The sequence below is a fragment of the Macaca fascicularis genome, chromosome 1 (genome assembly GCF_037993035.2).
Source record: "Macaca fascicularis isolate 582-1 chromosome 1, T2T-MFA8v1.1".
Taxonomy (NCBI): Eukaryota; Metazoa; Chordata; class Mammalia; order Primates; family Cercopithecidae; genus Macaca; species Macaca fascicularis.
Genome location: NC_088375.1, coordinates 169,344,412 through 169,365,411, shown reverse-complemented (window position 1 = coordinate 169,365,411; position 21,000 = coordinate 169,344,412). Strand labels below are relative to the sequence as shown.

Genomic DNA, 21,000 nt, shown 5'->3' with positions numbered 1-21,000 from the left:
GGCGAAGAACAGCTTGGGAAGAGGGCTGGGAGAGGCAGCTGCTTTCACTGCCCAGCTGGATGAGGGGGAGAGGTGAAGGAGCAAGTGCGCTGATTGTTTTTGCAGCATGCAGACGGTATTTATTCCAATTGTTATTCTTGCAATGCCGATGCTATTTGCAATTCTGTAAAGCTCTGCCACATCTTAACTCAGCCGTCTGCTAGGGTTAATGTTACCTTTTTCCTGCAGTTTTTAACCTGGGATCTAGAGCTCTTTTACTAAAACAGCTTTTACTGTTTGCACAATTAAATTTATTTCGTGTGTTGGCTTTGATCTTGTTTATCCTTTTGCATTGAGTGTACAGATTTCATAAACCTTTACATGTAGGGACAATGGAAATTCCTCTAAACTTTGTATCTGGGTTTGCAACTGTCTTTTATAAGATGTTTTGGCAAGTTAGAGTCCTCTCTTGAAGCTGCTGTTGGCATTTGCGATTTTAATAGCAAAACAGTCATTTAATATATCCATGTTGGACTAGGAGTATTATTATAGCTATTTGCTTACCTCTGCAGGGAATCGGGTTCGGAGAATTGTTTACAGAGATATTTATAATTGAAGTCCTCGGTGGTTGCTTCTACACTGGTAACTTTAATACTGGACAACTGAGGATTCCAGAGGAAAGATTCATATGGGGTCATTTGAACAGTAATGAAATCAGGCTGAATTTAAATGTGCTGCTTTGCAAACAAATGCTTGTTTATTTTAATTGCGTAATGGCTCTCCTTGGGCTATCATTTTCTATTTTCCTTGTCCCAAAGTGGGATGAAATATTGTCCACAGATGCCCAAATGTCCTGGACTGAAAGCAAATTCTACTCATTCAAGCTCTTATTGAAGTTAACCACGATATTGATGGGACATTCTCTTAGACCATTTTAAATAAAACTGAAATGATCCCTAAGGGATTGATGGTTTCAGGACTTTTTTTTTTTTTTTTTTTTGAGATGGAGTCTTGCTCTGTTGCCCAGGCTGGAATGCAGGGGTGTGAACTCTGCACACTGAAAACTCTGTTTCCCGGGTTCAAGCACTCCTAACCTCAGGCGATCTGTCCGCCTCGGCCTCCCAAAGTGCTGGGATTACAGGCGTGAGCCACTGCACCCAGGCAGTACTTTTTTTTATTGATGTTGTACGTGGTTATTCAATTTATGTTTTTTCATATCTGTGATATATCAAAGTGTAATCCATCTTTTGACTGGATGTAATCTCCTTTAAATCTTAAAAGGATTCATGTTCTCTGAATGATGCTACCATAATAATGTTTACATGTAGTGAGCATGTAAACAATTGCAATGAAAACAAACACATTCCAAATGAGTGTGAAGGAGCCTCACTTCAAGAAAATGAAAGAAATATGAAATTCATGTGTTTTCCTTTTTCCATAGAGATTATTATTTTAAGAGTTGAAATTGGTTTTTGACATATGTTACATTGTAGAATAAATTCAAGATACATTTTCTGAGCACAGCTATTTGCCAAGCACTGTGAGGGACACAGTAGTGAATGAGATCCTTCTGGCCTTTAGGGGACTGTCAGTGGGGGCAAGTAACTGTAACACAGAGCGGCCTATGGTAAGTCCTGGATTTTTGAGGATTGTCTTTTTCACTAAATCAGACTTTTTTAATAGGTGGAGAGAAGAATAATGGATTGCTTTAATAACTGTTGTGGTGGGAAAGTGTTTCATTAAGAATATTGTTATCTCTAAAGTGCTATTGCCAGGAATTGATTCTTAAACTTGATCAAAGAGGCATTGTGTGAAGAGGCTGCAGGGATTCCTTTTCTCCTCCCCTTATCCACTGTTCACTCCTATATTTTGTTAGGGGGATGTTGTGGCTTTGTTGTAGAAGTACAGGGTATCTTACGATGATTTTGATGCATATTTTCAACTGAGAATGATTTGTTTGGTTTGAATGAAGGATTGGACTCTAAGAGTAGGATTCTTTTACTAGTACAACTATATCTGTCTTGCCTAATTATAGTTCTTTCTTCTGAGATCCTCAAAGTGTGGCCTGTGCAGTGTAAATGTATTCATTTGTTTAGTATATCTAATTAAGCTCATGTATCATTTCGAAAGCGGCAGTAATCTGCCAATTATTCAACTGATTGTACTGTGACATGCTGAATAGGATCAGTGGTTTATGGGACTTTTGCTCTGATAAAAATGTTAATGAGTGGAAAAAAATATGTTGATATCTCTCTAGATAATTTAAAGCTTAGTCTTAATGATACCTTAAACTTGTAAGACTTTATAATAGAACACTTGGACAATTCTCTTATTTCATTTCCCCAGAATTTTATTAAATAGGTTGGGGAAGCAGCATGTGTCTGTGCTTGGAGACTTGGGATCAAACCTCTGCATTATTTTTACTCATTGAAAAACCTAGTAATCCTTTTCTTTTCTTTTCTAGACAGATAGCTCTGTCACCCAGGCTGGAGTGCAGTGGTGCGATCTCAGCTTACTGCAGCCTCCACCTCCCCGGTTCAGACAATTCTCGTGTTTCAGCCTCTCAAGTAGCTGGGATTACAGGCGTGCACCACCACACCTGGCTAATTTTTGTATTTTTAGTAGAAACGGGCTCTCACCATGTTGGCCAGGCTGATCTTGAACTCCTGGTCTCAAGTGATCTGCCTGCCTAAGCCTCCGAAAGTGCTGTGATTACAGGGTCTTGCTCCATTGGCCCAGGCTGGAGTGCAGTGGTGTGATCATGGCTCACTGCAGTCTGGACCTCCTGGGCTCAAACAACCCTCCTGCCTCAGCCTCCTGAGTAGCTGGGACTACAGGCATGAACCACTATGCCTGGCTAATTTTATTTTTTCTTTGTAGAGGTGGGATTTTTGCCATGTTGCCCAGGCTGGTCTCAAACTCCTAGGCTCAAGCAATCCATTCCCTTCGGCCTCCCTCCCAAAGTGCTGGGATTACAGGCATGAACCACCATGCCTGGCCTGTTCCCATTTATAAAAGTGGAATCATAATAACTGTTCTTACCACAGATCATTAGATGAGGCTGAAAACAATATAAAAATACATTTGCAGTTTTTCTTTACTTTGTATCTTGCCCCTTCAATTTATCATATGAAGAAACTTATTCTCAGAGGTGGTAGGAGATCTGTCAAAGGTAGAATAGATAATGACAGCCAGACTTAGGTCTTCTTCTGACTCAAAGGTTTGAGTTTTTCCCCATTGAACTAAGCTTTTGGGTAGGCACAATATCAACTGATTTTGAAATGGAAACAATTTTATCTACTTTGATTTCCCCCCTGTTTTTAGATAAAAGAGGGTCAGATGTTCAGAGGAATGTAATGGCTTTTTAAGTCAGCAGCTCTCAAGTGGTAGATACCAGAGCAGTCTCCTAGCCAGTTGTGACTTCCAGAGCTCTCTGCCTTCCCTGGCTCACTTTCTCTTCATTCAAATTATTCTCTAGAAAAGGCCATCATTTAAAGGTCATCCTGTCATATCTCAAAGGCACTGCACTGCCCCAATTCATTAGCTGAAAACCCCCTATTTCTCTTCCCACTTTTCAGGGCAAGTAGAACCACAAAAGTAGAACTTTCAACATTGAGCTGCTAACGTGTTCCAATATTGGGCTTAATTTACCAAGTTCATAATGACAAGCTGAAAAAGAGTAGTCCAATTAAAATCTAGAAACAGATATTAATACTTTTTAAAGAATAAGGATAATGAACAATGCTAAAATACCATGTAGTGTGCATCTGATTGGAAACAAAAATTGCCTTTAACAAATTTTATTTTAGTTAGTGTTTAAACACAGCATCCACATTTTGAACCAGGTTCCAACATTATGAGATATGTGTTTGGATGACTGTGTGCTTCATGGAAGTATAATAAACTTATAAGTACTAATAATCCTTTCTTAAGAATACCTGCCCATTGAAAGGTCTTGTAGGTTGGAAGCAAAGTTGACTTATATAACTTATTTTTTATTTTTTAAGACAGAGTCTCACTCTGTTGCCCAAGCTAGAGTGCAGTGGCATGATGTCGGCTCACTGCAACCTCCGCCTCCTAGTTCAAGCGATTCCCCTGCCTAAGCCTCCTGAATTACAGGCACTCACCACCAGCCAGGCTAATTTTTGTATTTTTAGTAGAGACGGAGTTTTGCCATGTTGGCCAGGTTGGTCTTGAACTCCTGACCACAGGTGATCCGCCTGCCTCGGCCTCCCAAAGTGCTGGGATCACAGGCGTGAACCACCATGCCCAGCCAATTTATGTAACTTATTTAATGTGTGGGTATAGTTTGGATGTTTCTGGATAATCATTTTAAAATGCACCAATTACTGGATAACAGAACAAGATATGTCCGATTGTTTCAAATTTCAAATGCTTGGAGACTGCCAGATTTCACAGATTTGGAAGGGGAATCCCTGGAACCAAATCTCAGAAAGTTGGCTAGGTAGCCAGTGGTGGACACTTTCTGTGATGGAGCTTTTGCCACTGGGGCAGTATCTTTGAACTGTTCTCATGAGTGCAGAGTTCTTTCTATTTGGGCAAAATCAGCCTTTCTGTTCTCTAGATACAATTTATATCCAATCCTTCTTTCACATGGTAGCCCTCAGACAACAGATTTTTGAGAACAGATACGAATTCTCCCTTAGTCTTAATTTTCCTCTTTTCTAGCCCAAGCAAGCCTAAGTTCTACACCCTTTTTTCTTTATATAAAATGATCTCCATATAATTATCCTAAGCTTTGAGAATAATTTTTTTTTGATTTTGCACAACAGGGGTTTTCACCAAATTTTATTATAAAAGGTTAAAAAAGAATTAAAGATTATAGAAAGGAATAAAATGAGAAAAATAAAGTGCTCTCTCCCCTCCCTGATCCTTTAGGTCCTTGCCTCAGAGATAACTCCTACTAAAAGTTTCTGGAAAGACTTTCAACATACAACATAAGTGTGTGTAAATATATATGCTTTATACATATATGTATACGTATACCATTAAAATTATAATAAAATACAAATTCAAAGTTTAACCATGTACATATGTGTACATTGTTCAATAATGCTTAGTGACAAAAATAGCTACAATTTAATTATTATAATTCAGAGATTAGGCTAAACACTGTGCATATGGTGTCATATTTAACCCTCATAAGAATCCTATAAGGTAGGTGATAGTAACTGTCGTCTTATAGTTAACTAAGGCACAGAGAGGTTAAGCAAGTTGCGTGAGGTTACACAGGCTCTACTTAGTTATATTGAGTAAAATGCCATAGAGAAGGGTCCATATGATTGCAAATGAAGAATTTAGTAGTGATTTTTTTTATTTGCTTCTTTCTCTGAGGCAAGGAAAAATAGGAGTGATTGAGAGGACCAAAAGAAGTTCAGTTGTTTTTTAATCCCATGAAAGTACAAATATGTTTTCTTCACTTAAATATAAATAATTTAAAAACACTGGAAATGAAGACAGAGCAAAAACAGCATTGAATAAAACTGATTAAGACTTGACACAGCACTGAGAGAACAATATAATTGATGAAGAATTATGTGTTTTTGGAAAAATAGCTTGCAAATGAAAATGGATCCCCACTGCTCTTAGGATAAAGTCCAGGGTATTCTTAACAGGACATCAGAAGCCATTTGTGGCACCTCTGAAAGCTGGCCCAACAAAACTTGTTATCTCTCCACTGGTAGATCCCCTCCCCAGTCTGCACCTCCATCTTTATGTTTTTGCGTACACTGTTCCCTCAACTGAGGCCAACTTATCCCATAGACCCCTAGACGCCCACTTTTCCAGGTTATCTCCTATTCATTCTTCAGGGTTTAGCTTAAGTATTCCTTAATCCCAAGCTGCATGCAATGGTCATTCTCCATGCTCCTCAGCAGCCTTTACTTCCCTATCACAGCTCTCATCACACTGAGTTGTGATATGCTGCCTGGCCTGTCTCTCCCTCTAGTCTGTAAGTAAAGTTCAGAGCAAGGCTGGGTCTTATTTGCCTTTGTAGTCTTGTCATTGCTTGGCATTTATTAGGAGTCTGATAAATACTTGTTGAATGCACAAAAGCATGAACGGATTTTGAATTTTTAAAAGGGCATTTATAATGAAATATGCCCATCCAAATCTAAAAATAAGCGTACAGCTAGGTTTTAACAGAAATGAGGCCAGGTTTGAGAGAAATGTAACTGTTGGTCAAAAGCTAGACCAATTCAGTAATGAGCATTTTTTCATATGTAAAGACACTGGAAGTGAAAGAAAGATGGTTAACATATAGCCTAGACCCTTAACAGTTTTCTAATATAGACATGTCAAGAAAGAATTAGCTTACCAAAAGATTGTGCTTTTTCGACCAACAAATACAATCTACCGTATGATTCATCATAAAGGTAACTTTTTTTTAGCGAAAAAAGGGAACTCAAAATGTATACAATTATTTTAATGAACTGACAACAGATGACTTTTATCTATAGATCTATTTCTTAATCGATATCATTAAGTTTTAATCTTAGCTATTTTCAGGTTTAATATTAAAAGTTCTTTGTATCATCTTTGGCCGTCTGCAGTTGTATATAAGCTTAGTGCTAACTCACTGCTTTTTAAAATCAGTGCTCACCATCTTGAACTCCTTTTGGAAAAAAGCTATGTTTGAGATGGATGAAAAATCCTGGAGTTTAGATTGTGCATTTCCTTGTTGCGAAATATGTAACTCTGAAAAAACTAAATTACAGTTCTTTTATATTAAACAGCTATTCCTGAAATTTACTTGGAAGCTTTGACAGAGTAGCTCAGTATCTGAGGAGAAGTTCTTCACGGTCTAAGAATTAGGAAGTTCCATAACATGTGTGAAGGGATCTGGCAATTTCTACTACATTTAGTTACTTTATCTGAGATGTCACAGGCCATAGTCTAGATGCAAAAAATATCTTTTTATTTCAATAATACACCAGAACATAGTTTTAAAAGTGCTAGAGATAGAAACTTTAAATTAAAATTGAAATGTGGTATTAACAGTGCAAATATCACCACCAAGAAAGCAACTGGATGAGCCAATGCCTCCTGTGCAGTGTTTAGTTTGCATGTGCAGAAAATTACTGTTGGTGTATTGTGGTGTAGTACTCTACCTGGTAGCTGGCACGTGTGTTTGGCATACATCGTAAGCCACTTCCTGATTTTAGAAGTGTTATGCTGTGAAAAAAGTGCAATTAGAATTGGAGATATTTGACAAAAGGCAGGGTGAATAAATAGTGTAATAATAGCTATATAAAGTGTAATAGGGCACAGAAGAAGGAGCCATAATTTTAACCCAGAAGACTAAGGAAGGCCACGGTGGAAGCTGATATTTGAGCCAGAAATCTGTAGGGAAAGAAGGAAAGAAAACTTGTTTTGGGCTTTGGGCTAATGCACAGTGGCATCATAGTGCATGGTATGTTGAGAGAATTGCATTTAGGCTTGAAGCTGGAGCCCAGATGAGTGGGAGGTGCTATAGCAGATGGTGCTGGGAAGATAAGACCCAGGTTAGGGTGAGTCTGTTTGAGGAGGTTGGACTTCATTCTGCAGGCATTGGGAGGCCACTGAAGATTTGGGGACAGGGGTAAGGTAGGGCTGACTTATCTAGTAGGCACAGTGTCTAGGAGCCACAATAATTTTAGGATCCACAAAAATGTTTACATTTTGTCTTTAAAAATCAGAATAAAATAAATGAGTATAACAATAAGGAATTCACCTTTATTCAAATGCAGTCATTAAAATATATGTGGTTTTTTTTTTTTCCTGTTAATAGAGGAATAGGTCCATGAAGGTAAAAATGCCTAGGGCCTACAAAAGTCATACTGCAGCCCCAGGGAAAAGAGAGCAAAATGTGAATCCTGGAGATAATTTACAGCTGTGTGAAGGATGAATCCCACCTGTGGTTCCCAACTGTGCTCTGACTGCATCAGATTTACCTGAGTAAACACAGATTCCCTACTATGCAGACATAAAAAGGAACGCAATCATGTCCTTTGCAGGGACATGGATGGAACTGGAAGCTGTTATACTCAGCAAGCTAATGCAGGAACAGAAAACCAAACACTGCGTGTTCTCACTTATAAGCGGGAGCTGAAGATGAGAACACATGGACACATGGCAGGGAACAACACACACTGGGGCTTGTTGGGGCCTGGGGTGGGGCGGGGGGAAGGAGAGCATCAGGAAGAATAGCTAATGGATGCTGGGCTGAATACCTAGGTGATGGGTTGATCTGTGCAGCAAACCATCATGGCAAATGTTTATCTGTGTAACAAACCTGCACATCCTGCACATGTTCCCCAGAACTTAAAATAAAAGTTGAAGGGAAAAAAGGAAAAGAAAACACAGATTCCTGGGCCCCAAGCATGTTTGATTTAGGAGGAAGGGGAGGGGTGTGCTGGAAGACACAGCATGCCAGTGGGGGACCAGGAGAACAATCAAATGGCAGTTTAGCTGATGACCTGAGAAACAACGAAGGCCCTAGCCAGGGCAGTGTCAGTGACACTGGGAAAAAAGGCAGCCTGGGGAAGCATTGCACAGGTGAATGACAGACTGACAACCAACCAGTGGTGTGGTGTGAGGTATAGGAGATGCCTGGATGGCAGCAGGAGAGAAGGTAGTATTTCCAGTCTCAGCCAGATGTGGAAAATGTGACCAACTGTTTTTCTCTGCTGCAAGCTCACCATGAACATACTTGTGGAAGGACTGAGGATACTGTTAGCTTGGCACAAGCTTTCACCAGGCTTTCAGCTTTTTGGTAGACTGCCCATTAGGCTGTGCAGATGCCCAGGGGAGTGTTGTGGAGGGGTGAGAGGCAGGAGCAGGCCTTGTGTTTGCCTGGAGGAAGAGTAAGATAATGGGCAGAAATGTTAGAGCTGAAGTTCTGTGGCTCTGGGCTGAGTCCAGACCTGAGGCCTGAGGCCAGGACGGTGTCGGTGTCGGTGTCATGTCGGGTGGCCCCTTCTCACTGGGAGAGCCCTAGGCTCTGGTTCCTTGCTTGGTGATGGAGGCACAGCAAGAATAATCAAAAACCTGAGAAACTTAGAAGATGATTATTGAAACCAGAATTTTCTTTTCAGAATTCTCTGAAAAAAACAAAACAAAACAAAACAAAACCCTGACCCCAGAAATTCTCAAGGACTGTCTTGTATTAGCATTTGGCCACTTGGGCATTAGATCAAAAATCTTAGCAGCTAATAGTCTTCATTTTTCCCTGACCCTTATTCTTATTTTAGTTTCTTCCTCTTTTGCAGTCTTTCTTCTCTTCTTTTGTTCTTCTCTTTCTCTTTCCTATCCATCTCCAACTTCCTTATCCCTCTCTCTTCTCCTTTGCCTCTTCTACTCTTCTGCTCCCCTCTTCTCTTTTCTCCTCCCCTTCTGTCTAGTCAGTGAGTCAGCATGCTTGGGAGACGTGGAGTCCCATGCCATGTGTGGATGACTGTAGTTTTGGGGTATGTGTATGCTTGTGACTTAGCTCTCAGTCTGTGGCATGTGGCTCAAAAGTCATGAAGACTGGTGTCACTTTCCAATTTAGGCAATTGCATCTGGCTTACCTAAAATTTCACTTGCTGCTTCGATCAGCAACGTGTTCCTTCCATACTGTGACTTAGTGATGAGAGGTTTCATGAGGTGCAGTACCAGAGGTAGCTGCATTTCATTCAGATGAAGGAATGAATTTTACTAATTCACAGCCCGAGAGTATAAGATAATAGGTCACCATTTCTTCACCTCTGTCTCTCTTACTTTACCTCTGCAGGAAAGCAGATCTTTCTCTTCTCCTTCCCTGTTGCTGAAGCCTGGATATATTGCTCTGTTTTCAACCCTACCATGTCTAAATTAGTGGAGGCTGTTGAGCAGTGGGAGTATTAGGGAATTATGAGTCAGGAACTCTACATGTAAGCTCTAACTTTGTCATTTACAAGCTGTGACCTTGGGCAAGTCATTCAAATGAGAAAAATCATATTGACCCTGCCTTTTGCATAGGCACAGTGAAATGTGAGAATGTAAATGAATGCATTTGCAGTTGATACTCTTCATTCATTCATTGCATAAATGTCTCTTGGCTGCCTACTCTGTGCTGCCACTGTTCTAGTCATGGGGGATACAGTAGAGGATAAGATAGATAAGACCTTGGCACTTATGAGTTTAGATTATAGTGCATGAACAGTGAACAAAGATAAATGGTTCTATGGTATGCTAAATGCTATGGAGGGCTAGAGCGAGCAGAGAATAGCTCAGGATGGTAGTAGGATGGGGAGAACTATCTTCCAGGGGGTGGTCAAGAAAGGCCCTACTGAGGAGATAATGTTTGAACTGACACCTGAAGAAACAGAAACAAGCAGGAAAAAGAAAGAGTGGAGTGTAGAGCATTTCAAGTTCCTGGTACAGCAAATGCAAAAACCTGGAGAAGGGGGATAGCTTTGTAGAAAGGAGTGTGTACCTGATATAATTGGCCCTTAGCGAACTAGGAGAGAATGGCCACAAATGGGGTTTGTGTTTTTAAGAGGCCATTTGGCTGCTTGCATAGAGAGAGTTTGAGGTGGCTTCCTAGGCATGGTAGGCAGGATTTCTACATCATAGACGAGGTCAGCAATTCTACTGTTCAACACTAAGGGTCAGCCTTTTAAACATTTATTTATTTATTTAAGACAGGGTCTTTCTCTGTTGCCCAAGCTGGCTGGAATGCAGTGGTGCAATCATAGCTCACTGCTGCCTCGAATTCCTGGGCTCAAACAAGTCTCCTGCCTCAGCCTTCAAAGTAGCTGGGACTACAGGCATACACCACCATGCACGGCTAATTTTTAAAGTTTTTTGTAGACTCAGGGTCTTGCTATGGTGCCCAGGTTGGTCTTCAACTCTTGGTCTCAAGCAATCCTCCTGCTTTGGCCTCCCAAAATATAGGGATTACAGGTGTGAGCCACTACACTCAGCCTAAATTTAATTTTTTTAAAGACTGTTTTTTTTTTTTTAAAGAGCAGTGTTAGGTTCACAGCAAAATTGAGAGGAAGGTACAAAGATTTCCCATATATCCCTGCCCCTACACATGTATCGCCTCTCCCATTATCAGCATCCCCTACCAGCAACATGCTTTGTTATGCTCTGTCATATGCAGATCTTACAGTGATCCAGTGAAGTAGGTGGCATTAACAAAATGTTTTGAGAGAAGGTTCAGTTGGTTCAATGAGCTTATACACAGTGAAACTAGCAGCAGAACTCAGGTCTTCTGCCATATTGGGGCATGAGAGAGAGATTTTTAAAAGAGGAATTGACATCTTGGGCACCCTGTAGCCAAGATATATCAGCTACTTTAGGAAGAGACAAGCTGGAGGGATAGGACAGGAAAAGTTGTGTTTTAATTGCTAGGGAAGTTGGTTTAGATTGCCTTGAAAGTATAGCAGGATTTTACTGTATTATTGGTCTTAAAATTCAGCCATTCAAATCTCCTAACAGAGATAGGAGCCTGGCTTTGTCTCTGAATGTGCCAGGAGAGAACTGTCTCCATTATGCCTCTCATTGGCACACAGAGGCTGGGAAACTTTCACACACTGCCTCGTTTTGTGAGCATTTGCAGTTATAACAGAAGACAGCTCTATTTTATGTCTTGCTTTGTTTTCAAGCCATTGCATGAAAGGCAGACCTCTTGACTTGTAAAAACTAAACCCCCCAAACCTATTTTAGTTTATAGCAGTGATACGTGTTAACAAAAAGAATATTTAAAACAATTCAGAGAGTAGTATTAAAATGAAAATAAAAATCCATTTTTTTCTCTCTAGGTTCTCACACAGACATGGAGTCCTACATACTCACATATACATACATCCAATCATATATAGAATGATACACTTGGCTATCCTAGAATCCATCTATACATGCTATTATATAATGTAATATATTATTTAACATTGTTATAGATAACTTTCTATACTAGTACCTAAAGATATATCTTATTTTCTCTAATGATTGTTTTGAATTCCACTGTCCCAATTCCTCTATTAATAGGGAATAAATACCTTTGAGCATATATTTTTGTATATTGTATATGTGGTATACCTGTGGGAAAAATTCCTAGAAGTGGAATTACTGAGAGAAAGAACATATACATTTCACGTTATGATAGATCCTGCATTGTTTCTAAGAATCTTGCACTAACTTAAGTTACTTTTTTCTTTTTTTTGGGATGGAGTTTCGTTCTTGTTGCCCAGGCTGGAGTGCAATGGCGTGGTCTGGGCTCACGCAACCTCCGCCTCCCGGGTTCAAGCGATTCTCCTGCCTCAGTCTCCCAAGTAGCTGGGACTACAGACATGCGCCACCACGCCCAGATAATTTTTGTATTTTTAGTAGAGATGAGGTTTCACCATGTTGGCCAGGATGATCTCGAACTCCCGACCTCAGGTGATCTGCCCGCCTTGGCCTCCCAAACTACTGGGATCACAGGCATGAGCCACCGTGCCCAGCTGTTTAAGTTTCTAACAGTATATGAGACTACCTGTTTTCTCACATTCTTGTCAAAGCTGAGTACTGACAAACTTCTTAATTTTTAGTAGACTCATATGTGAGAAGTGATAATGGTTTACTTGAAACTGACATTAGAGATTGATATTTCTGTGAATAATTTTTGTTTTCAGAAATAAATTTGAATAACTTTTTATTAGGTAGGCAATACATATTCAAGGCAAAACAATTTGGAAAAGGCAGAAAACACACACACAAAATAAAAATAACCGATAAACTTTTTTTCCATGAATAACCATTGTTAACATTTAGGATATACCTGTTTGTCTCATGGATAAAGTGTGAATGAGAAAATTTTATTACCGTTTTGGCTTTTCATTGATTATAGCTACTAGTTTTCTTGTAGAATACTGCAGTACAAGAGTGGAGAAAGCATTGGAATTGGAGCCAGTGGTTGTTCTAGGTTCAAATTTTTAACATGGCTGTCTAGCTTTGTCACCTTGGGCAAATAATTTAAATTCTCTGAGCCTCAGTTTCCACCTTTGTAAAACAGATAATGCCTCTTAATATTGTTTGGCTTTGTGTCCTCACTCAAATCTCATCTCGAATTGTAATCCCCATTTGTCGGAGGAGGGGCCTGGTGTGAGATGATTGGATTATGGGGTCAACTTTCTCCCTTGCTGTTCTCGTGATAGTGAGTGAGAATTGATGGTTTTAAAATGTGGCACTTTCTTTCTCACTTTCTCCTGCCACCATGTAAGACATGTCTTGCTTCCCCTTCACCTTTTGCCGTGATTGTAAGTTTCCTGAGGCCTCCTAGTCATGCTTCTTGTTAAGCCTGTGGAACTGTGAGTCAATTAAACTTCTTTTCTTCATAAATTACCCAGGCTCAGATAGTTCTTTATAGCAATGTGAAAACAGACTAATTTCTTTATTTCCTCCTTTCTCTCTCCTTCCTTCCTTCCTTCCTTCCTTCCTTCCTTCCTTCCTTCCTTCCTTCCTTCCTTCCTTCCTTCCTTCTTTCTTTCTTTCTTTCTTTCTTTCTTTCTTTCTTTCTTTCTTTCTTTCTTTCTTTCTTTTTCTTTCTTTCTTTCTTTCTTTCTTTCTTTCTTTCTTTCTCTCTCTCTCTCTCTCTCTCTTTTTTTTTTTTTTTTTTTTTTTTTTGAGGCGGAGTCTCGCTCTGTCGCCCAGGCTAGAGTGCAGTGGCGCGATCTCAGCTCACTGCAAGCTCCGCCTCCCGGGTTTACGCCATTCTCCTGCCTCAGCCTCCGGAGTAGCTGGGACTACAGGCACCCGCCACCTCACCCGGCTAGTTTTTTGTATTTCTTAGTAGAGATGGGGTTTCACAGTGTTAGCCAGGATGGTCTCGATCTCCTGACCTCGTGATCCGCCCGTCTCGGCCTCCCAAAGTGCTGGGATTACAGGCTTGAGCCACCGTGCCCGGCCTCTCTTTCTTTTTCTTTCTTCCTTCCTTCCTTCCTTTTTTTGTGGACAGGGTCTTACCCTGTCACCCAGGCTGGAGTGCAGTGACATGATCACAGCTCACTGCAACCTCCACTTCCTGGGCCTCAAGCAATCTTCCCACCTCAGCCTCCAAGTAGCTGGGATTTCAAGCCTATGCCACCATGCCCAGCTAATTTTTAAATTGTAGAGATGAGGTTCTACTGAGCATACCCAGGTTGGTCTCAACCTCCTGGGCTCAAATAAGCCTCCTTCCTTGGCCTCCCAAAGTGCTGGGATTACAAACATTGGTTGGGCACAGTGAGCCACCATGCTTGGCTGATAATGTCTTTCTTATCAGATTATTAGGAGGAGCAAATGGAATAAGGTATAGAAAACTGCTCACTGTATCCCCTGCCATATAGTAGATAACTTGATAAGTGTTGGCTGTGCTGAAGTTTAAGTGAAGTAAGGCAGTGTTGAGAATATTTTATTATCCTGAGGTTTCTTCAAGGTGGAGAATTTTCTCTCTTCAGTTTACAAGACACTGAGCCTTGTCTTTGTTATATTCATTCTGGGCTTGTTCATAAGTTTTTTTCTCTTTCTTTATTTTATATATATTTTTTTGAGACAGGGTCTCACTCTGTCACCCAGGCTGGAGTTCAAGTAGCACGATCTCAGCTCACTGCAGCCTCTACATCCCAAGCTCAAGCGATCCTCCTGTCTTAGCCTCCCTCATAGCTGGGACTACAGGTACACACCACCACTGTGCCTAGCTAAGTTTTGTGTTTTTTGTAGATATGAAGTTTTGCCATATTGCCCAGGCTAGTCTCAAACTCCTGAGCTCAAGCAATCTGCCCACCTTAGCCTCCCAAAGCGCTGGGATTACAGGCATGAGCAACTGTGCCCAGCCTCTTTTTCTTTATTGTTTTTCCAGTGTTTGTATAAAAGCTAGTGCAGTGGTTGTCAATAAGGGGCTGTTTCATGCCCTCCTCCTGGGACATTTGGTAATGTCTGGAGACATTTTTAATTGTCACGATAGTCGGGGAATTGTTACTTGCCTTTAGTGTGTAGAGGCCAGGGTGTTGCCAAACATGCTACAATGTACAAAACAGCTCCTCAAAACAAAGAACTTTCCTGCCCAAAATGTCAATAGTGCCCAGGTAGAGAAACTCTGATATAGGGAATATATTGAATGTGAGTTGAAGATAATGAGACTGGTGAAGTATGCATCTATGGACCCACCAAGCTAATGGTACTCAGTGGTTGGCCCTATAAATTAAACTATACCCTACAGGAATTTCTGCCAGGCCGCAGGAGGTCCTTTGCTTTTCAGGAAGATGGTGTGGAAAGCATATAAAAGGGCTGTTTGGCTAGGGCTATCACCTGGAGGCAGCCGAGGTCCTAGAAATTTGTGTCTCAGTTTCCATGGAATCCAAAATAGACTTCCTTTGTTCATTCAAGCATTTATTCATTCAGCAAACACTATTAAGTGACCAGAAGGCCAAGTACTATACTGTGTGGGATAAAAAAGGAAAAGAAACAAAAGCTAAGGTATCTCCCCTTAAAGGAGCTTAGAAGACAGTATAGTACTGTGGTTAAGAACTCAGATGTGGATCTGCGTTGCCTGGGCTCAAATCCTGGCTTTGCCACTCCTAGTTTATGTGGTTTAGCCTCTTGCTTTAGGATGGAGTTGAGAATATCCACCTCATATGATTATGTGATAATTAAAATGTTGATGAACACAGTGTTTAGAAGAGTGTCTAGCTCAATGAAATTTGCATTCTTGTTTTTGTTATTTGTACTGTACTACTCCTACTGCTATGGAATCTTGGAGCCTTATGGATTTTCTAGTTTAGTAGTTTCAAGTTTGATTAGTACTGGATTCCTTTTCTCAATATAGCCTTAACCAGACTCTGAGTATATAAAATACAGATATGCATAGCTTAATATAGCCATACATTCTGAGAAATGCATCTTTGGGCGATTTTGTTGTGCAAACATGATAGAGTATGCTTACACAAACCTGCATGGTATAGCCTGCTATGCACTTAGGATGTAGGCTATAGCCTATTGCTGCCAGGCTACAAGCCTGTACACCATGTTAATGTATTGAATACTGTAGCAATTATAACACAATGGTAAGTATGTATCAAAGTGTATCTAAATATAGAAAAGGTAATGCATTGTACTAAGATGTTATGATGGCTGCAGTATCACTAGGTGATAGGAATTTTTCAGCTGTTATAATCCTATGGGATGACTTTCATATATTCAGTGTCATTGACCTAAACATCATTATGTGCACATGACTGTATATGAAAACAGCAGCTCTTGTTAAAGTAAGGGTGGGAGTCTGGATATTGCTTTCTGGGATCACTCCCCTTCTCCCCACAACAGTGTTGTCTGGGACAGAAACTGGGTCTGTGTAGAACCCTGTTTGCCACCCAGCAATCTCATCCAGTCCACTCACTTTGAGTGAGGAAACAGGCCTAGCGAGAGGAAATAATTTAAAAAGAGGCTAAGGGAAGACAGGAGTAGCTCTAATGTACATGTGCCAAGCACAGACAGGATGCTCTATGAGGGAGTTCAGAGAAGGTAGAGACAGGCCCCCTCTTGGTTAGACTGAGGTCTTGAACGATTGGTAGGATTTGAACATTTTAGATAAAGTTGGAAAGAGTATTTTCATACAAAGAAATAGAATGATAAAGGGATGGAGGAAAAAGTGTTGTAGTCTTTATCAATTTCTTAGTCAAAGTCGATTTAAAACATATTACTTAAAAACCAAAGGAAGGGAGTTGTCATAAAGTCACAGAGTAATTCCTGGGGCCCAGGGGCAGTGGAGCCAGCCCATATGCACCTGGTACCCCAGAAGTGATCACCTCCTGGAAGCCCCCTCTCCAGTGCCCCATAGTTCTTGTTTCCTTTCCTGTGCATTTGCTCTGCCCTTCACTCTCTCTGAAGACCAGCTTTATTGTCTTCTCTGTGTACATGGCTTCCTCAAAGGTCCTGAGTTTCTATGCCACTGCTTGAAGCAACCAGTTCTCAATGATCATCTGTCTCTGAATCCCAATTTCCAGGAGGAAAGAATCCAATTACACATATAGGTATTATTTGTGTGCCTCTCATCCAGAGCTTTAGACAGACTGGGGCATGTGAGGAACCTGTCTCATGTTGAGATGGATGGCAAAGCCCTACTCAAAGACGAAAAAGGAGGAAAACTGGCCCTCAAGTCACTCTTTTACCAGCTGTAGAAAGAAGGGTCTATATAACTAAAATTATGAAATAGACAGTACAGGCGAAAAGTAAGTGGATTGATGAAGCCTTCTTGAATGGGGACATTAGTGCTGGCTTTGCAGTGTAGGCAAGATTTCTTGGTGGAGAGGGAGATGGGGGAGGACATTCCAAAGTAGCAGCTTGGAAGAACTTTGCATGTTTGAGTAACAGTGAGCAATTGAGTACCTGCATATGCCAGTACTTCATTCATTCATTTAGACAGGAAATATTTACTGAGGACCTAGTAAGGAGGAGGATATACTTATGGATAAAGAAACAAAATTAAAATAGTTAAACTGCTTCCCCAAGGTCATAGAGAATATGAATATGAACCATGTCTATCATGTTTCAAACTCTTAATTGTTTTTTTCTTTTTTCTTTTTTTTTTTTTTTTTTTGAGACAAGTCTCGCTGTGTCTCCCAGGCTGGAGTGCAGTGGCGTGATCTCGGCTCACTGCAAGCTCCGCCTCCCGGGTTCACGCCATTCTCCCGCCTCAGCCTCCCAAGTAGCTGAGACTACAGGCGCCCGCCACCACGCCCGGCTAGTTTTTTGTATTTTTAGTAGAGACGGGGTTTCACCATGTTAGCCAGGATAGTCTCGATCTCCTGACCTCGTGATCCACCCGCCTCGGCCTCCCAAAGTGCTGGGATTACAGGCTTGAGCCACCGCGCCCGGCCTTAATTGTTTTTTTCTAGAGTTTCCTCCATTTATACTTTTTCTACTTGATTCTACAAGGTCAAAAGTGACTTAGAGCAAGGTTGGCGGCTCAGGCTTTTTTTTTTTTTTTTTTTTTTTTTCTGTTTTAAATATAGAACTTTTGAAATTGTGCATTGTCCTTACATCCTAAAGTGAGAATAGCCATAATTTCCATAACTATAAGATGATTTATGTGTGGGTGTATGTTTGTTTTAGGGGAATTGTTTGGTCAGGATGGAGATTTCTACCATCCATTCTAACTCAACATTTCGTGTCTGGGTAATGTTGGCAACCAGTTTGATTTAATTTATTACAGAATTATTTATAATAGAAAAAACTTGAAACTGCCTAAAATGTCCCAAAATAGAGGATTGGTTTAGAAAATTATGATATGCCTATATAGTATTACCAAATAGAATATTAAGATATGCCTGTGTAGTATTACCAAATAGAAAACTAAGATATACCTATATAGTATCCAACTCAAAAAAATTCTTCTTCTTTTTTTTTTTTTTTTTTATAGTAGAGATGGTATCTCACCATGTTACCCAGTCTGGTTTTGAACTCCTGGGCACAAGCAATTCTCCCACCTCAGCCTCCCAAAGTGTTGGGATTACAGGCATGAGCCACCATGCCCAGCTCAAGAAATTTTTAATATGATGGGAAGATCTTCAAAATATAAAATGAGTATAAACAAGAAATAGTCTTTATACATTGAATTAAACTACATAAACATGTACACACATATATTTGTATTTACATAGGAAAATTATTGTAAAAATATATATTAGTCTAAAAATGAAGGAACTATCAAAATATTACAAAACAATATTTGGGTAGTAGATATCAGTAAATAACAAATTTTAAATGCGTTTTGCTAAAATTTTAATGATGAATTTATATTTCATAACTACAATTTTATGTAACTATGTTCTTTATCTGCATCTACTTTTGTTACTGAAATGTTTATTGAAATAATTATAGATTCACATTCAGTTGTGAGAAATAGTACAGAGAGATACCTGTAATTTTTGCCCATTTCTCCCAGTGGTATATTTTGCAAAACTCTAGTGTAATATCACAGCCAGAATATTGACATTGATTCATTCCACCTCAGATTCCTCTAGTTTCTTGTATTTGTTTGCGTGTGCACTCATGTGTGTATGTTAAGTTCTATACTATTTTCTCAACTGTGTGGGTTCCTGAATCACAGTCAAGGTACCAAACAATTCTAACACCATAAGAAACCCCCATGTTGCCATCCACAGCTGCCTCTATAAAAATACAAAAAAATTAACTGGGCATAGTGGTAGGCATCTGTGGTCCCAGCTACTTGGGAGGCTGAGGCAGGAGAATGGCATGAACCCAGGAGGTGGAGCTTGCAGTGAACCAAGATCGTGCCACTGCACTCCAGCCTGGGTGACAGAGCGAGACTCCATCTCAAAAAAAAAAAAAAAAAAAAAAAAAAAAAGAAAAAAAGGACTTGACCGCAAAGGGTAAGACATTTATTTTATTTTGCTTTTGCATCTGAGGCCATAATGGTGGAACCTTAGCATTGGGAAGGACTTAGCAGTCTTCTTGGTTCCTCAGAATGTAGGAATTTTAGAGGAGGAGTGGGAGACATTTTATGATTCTCTACCCTCCTCCAACACATCATCAGCTTGAGCTGTCTCCCCATCCTTTGCCCCCAGACACCTTTGCCTTGGTAGTGCAGGTCTCAAGTTAGATACCATGTCCACTGAAAACCCTTGCCTGACCTTCTAAGTCTGGGTCAGGTGCTTCTTCTTTGTGCCCTGATTATGTTCTGTATTTTCCTCTTTGTGGCACTTTTCTCATTTTATAATTGCTCATAGATAATAAATAAACAGTGAGTGGGTAGGTGGAGGTCTGAATGAGAGTCCTTTCCCAATGTCTGATGATCCTGCAACGGCCGCTTCTCCTTCGTTTCCCACCTTGTGAGTGGCTTTTGGTCCTGCCTGTACTTCAACCACAGCATTTGTGTGGCAAGCCCTTGTTTATGTTGATTGTGCCCAATTCCAGCCTTCTACCTTCTGATGCTTCCACTAGGATGACTAACTTCATTTTCTGAGCTCATCACATTTTTCTTTTCCTCCATTTATACAGGCAATAAGATGATTAAGATGACTACTTTAAGTAGCTACGAGCCTATATTGTGCTATGTGCTTGATATATATTATAATAGCTTCAGCTCTGTTCAAAAGAGGAAATGGCTACAGCTGACCCAGAGACCATCTGGGGATAAAATGGGGATAGTAAAACATAACTTGAAGTATATTTTATTGAAATCTTTATATTTATTTGGGAGGCTGAGGTAGGAGAATTGCTTGAACCCTAGAGGCAGAGGTTGTGGTCAGCCAAGAATGCGCCTCTGCACTCCAGCTTGGGCAACAGAGCGAGAATCTGTCTAAAAAATAAAAAATAAAACATTTTATGTTTATTATATTTAATAAAATATTAAAAATATTCCTATACATATTTTAATAAAATATACTTCAAGTTATGTTTCGCTATCCCCATTTAAAAACTGAGGAAACCAAGGCTCAAAAAAGGTTAATAAGTTGTTCAGGATTATGTAGCCAGATTAGTGGCAGAAATAGATTCAAATCCAAAACTGTCTGTTACAAAGTTCACCTTTTTTGCTCTGTCTGCAGGAAGGAACTGCATCTCTAGGGAGCTGTTCTGATTCTTTCAAGACTTAGAATGTCCACTAGGGACCTGTATCCAAGTCTAGTTCCTGATTGAACCCTTCTAGTTAGGTAGCTCTGGACTTTGGAAGGCAGCCATTCTATTGCTGGACAAGAAACATTGCTGGGATGTTTATTGATGTTCAGTGGAAATCTGCCCTTCACTCTCTCAGTTCTGTATCTAGGTGGTTTGTAGTTCTGTCCCTTGGTGCAACATAAATTCTTTTGAATTTATAAGTCCCTCATGTTGTACCTAAGAGGGATTTTTCTGGGTTTACCTATTTATTTTACAGATGAAGAAACTTGAGTCCAAAGAGAGAAGCCCTGTTTAACTTACTGCCCTTGAGTTACCTGAAACCTAATCTTGCCTTTCTGGCTTACCTTTCTCTTTCTAGCTCTTCCAGTCTTTTCTCATGAGATGGGTTTTCTTTATTTT

The 21,000-nt window shown here is 40.1% G+C and overlaps 1 protein-coding gene across 12 annotated transcripts in view; it reads left to right on the top strand.

Moving 5' to 3' along the window:
- Positions 1-21,000, top strand: part of DNAJC6 (DnaJ heat shock protein family (Hsp40) member C6) — a 157,775-nt gene that overhangs the window by 54,697 nt on the left and 82,078 nt on the right. For 2 of the 12 annotated variants that reach the window (XM_065521049.2, XM_065521047.2), the window contains exon 1: positions 41-115. The exons of the other annotated variants lie outside the window; for them this stretch is intronic. The gene's annotated coding sequence lies outside the window, so the exon portion shown is untranslated. Of the gene's footprint in view, positions 1-40; positions 116-21,000 lie in introns of those variants that run through there. 12 annotated transcript variants of the gene reach the window in all.